Consider the following 2,500-nt stretch of genomic DNA (forward strand, 5'->3'; position numbering starts at 1 on the left):
GGCTTAGCCCGTAAAAAGGCGGCCCAACTCAAAAATCCTACCAAGGTGCTCTTCACCGAGTGTCGAGGTGGGCCGGTACGTTTGAACAAATTAGAGTGCTTAAAGCAGGCTCATTCGCCTGAATATTGTGTGCATGGAATAATGGAATAGGACTCGGTTCTATTTTGTTGGTTTTCGAATTCCGAGGTAATGATTAATAGGGACAACTGGGGGGCATTCGTATTGCGACGTTAGAGGTGAAATTCTTGGATCGTCGCAAGACGGACAGAAGCGAAAGCATTTGCCAAATGTGTTTTCATCAATCAAGAACGAAAGTTAGAGTTCGAAGGCGATCAGATACCGCCCTAGTTCTAACCATAAACGATGCCAGCTAGCGATCCGCCGAAGTTCCTCCGATGATCGGCGGGCAGCTTCCGGGAAACCAAAGCTTTTGGGTTCCGGGGAAGTATGGTTGCAAAGCTGAAACTTAAAGGAATTGACGGAAGGGCACTACAAGGAGTGAGCCTGCGGCTTAATTTGACTCAACACGGGAAACCTCACCAGGTCCAGACACCGGAAGGATTGACAGATTGAGAGCTCTTTCTTGATTCGGTGGGTGGTGGTGCATGGCCGTTCTTAGTTGGTGGAGTGATTTGTCTGGTTAATTCTGATAACGAACGAGACTCTAGCCTGCTAAATAGACGTACTTTCTGGTATCGCAAAGACCCTCCGCTTCGGCTTCGGTCGTTGTTGGTTGTGGTTCTCACTACCGGCGTACAAATATATCTTCTTAGAGGGACAGGCGACATTTAGTCGCACGAAATTGAGCAATAACAGGTCTGTGATGCCCTTAGATGTTCTGGGCCGCACGCGCGCTACACTGAAGAGATCAGCAGGTTTTCCTTGGCCGAAAGGTCCGGGTAATCCGTTGAAGCCTCTTCGTGCTAGGGATTGGGGCTTGCAATTCTTCCCCATGAACGAGGAATTCCTAGTAAGCGCGAGTCATAAGCTTGCGTTGATTATGTCCCTGCCCTTTGTACACACCGCCCGTCGCTACTACCGATTGAATTATTTAGTGAGGTCTTCGGACCGGTGCGCGGCAGCGTTTCGACATTGCCGATGTTGCTGGGAAGATAACCAACTTGATTATTTAGAGGAAGTAAAAGTCGTAACAAGGTTTCCGTAGGTGAACCTGCGGAAGGATCATTAACGTACATTTACTATTAAGTGAATGAAACGTGTGCTATATGTCGCAATATAATGTTGCAGACTAAATGTTGTGCGCTCCCATAGTATAATATACTGTGGGCAAAAGCCTCTGGCAATGATCATTCGTTTCATTAACGTTTGACCGGAGCTAGTCGCAAAATATTGCGCAGTGTGCAAAAGCAGCGTGACGCAGTTTACAACCGCTTAGCGCTCTTATGCATTGTGTGAGAGCACTGCCATGTATATCTGCTCGGTATCGCCAGATGCCTGAGCGAATGACGAAGTTCGTTGTGAAAACGGCGTTCTTTTTGAATATTATACTTTAAACGCATAGCTCAATCAATTCTTTGGGCGCTAGATGAAAGTCTAGTGTTTTAAAGTCGATTGTAGTAAACGCTTGCGTTAGTATTCTATATACTCTGCACATTTTATTCAAATTGTGCGAATTTGAACATTCGCTTCATTGCGTTGTTTTAAGAAAATGAAAAATCAGCGAAAGCAGATTTTTCAATCTCACACACAGTGAAATATTCATATTTCAATTTTGAAACGAGATTTTGTATCTCGGACCGAAACGCGAAAGCTTTACGGTGTACTAATTGTAACCATAATAATCATACTAGTTTCAGAATCGCCCGAGTTATCTTAAACGATTTCGAGGGGATCACGATCGAAACATGTATAAATATATATAAAATCACCCTGAACGGTGGATCACTTGGCTCGTGGGTCGATGAAGAACGCAGCTAATTGCGCGTCGACATGTGAACTGCAGGATACATGAACATTGACATTTCGAACGCACATTGCGGTCCTCGGATACTGTTCCCGGACCACCTCTGGCTGAGAGTCGTATAACATTACCAGACTGCCGCTTGCTTTAAACGGCTTGCCGGCGAATGATGGAGTTTCGCGTAAATGCGTGCTCTTAAATAATTCACTCAACGTGTGAGCCAGTCCACTTTGCAACATCGGACATTACCGTTCGTTGACGTTCTGTGGGATTACGGCGGGTTGTGTGTCCTAGAGATTTTATATTCTTGCGACCCTCCCGATAACCGGAAACCCGAACTCTTCGAAATGCGGTTTCGTTCCGGCAAATTTGGACGATTCAAAGGTTCCTCGTCGATTTTGTGTGCGCTTGCTTACTAACGTTTGCGAGCACATCATAATCATAATACGACCTCAGAGCAGATGAGATTACCCGCTGAATTTAAGCATATTACTAAGCGGTGGAAAAGAAACTAACTAGGATTCCCTTAGTAGCGGCGAGCGAACAGGGAAGAGCCCAGCACTAAATCCCGCGGCCGGA

General features: G+C 45.8%; 1 non-coding gene and 1 pseudogene across 1 annotated transcript; both read left to right on the top strand.

Annotated features, from left to right (window-relative positions):
• Positions 1–1,886: 1,886 nt before the first annotated feature.
• LOC113380607 lies at positions 1,887–2,041 on the top strand. Its single transcript, XR_003367455.1, has one exon. It is a non-coding gene; the product is annotated as a 5.8S ribosomal RNA (ribosomal RNA).
• Positions 2,042–2,368: 327 nt separating this feature from the next.
• LOC113380609 overlaps positions 2,369–2,500 on the top strand; it is a 5,635-nt pseudogene continuing 5,503 nt past the window's right edge.

Source organism: Ctenocephalides felis, unplaced genomic scaffold, assembly GCF_003426905.1.
Source record: "Ctenocephalides felis isolate EL2017-DRISC unplaced genomic scaffold, ASM342690v1 CF-g0.4_SCAFFOLD_02246, whole genome shotgun sequence".
Classification (NCBI taxonomy): domain Eukaryota; kingdom Metazoa; phylum Arthropoda; class Insecta; order Siphonaptera; family Pulicidae; genus Ctenocephalides; species Ctenocephalides felis.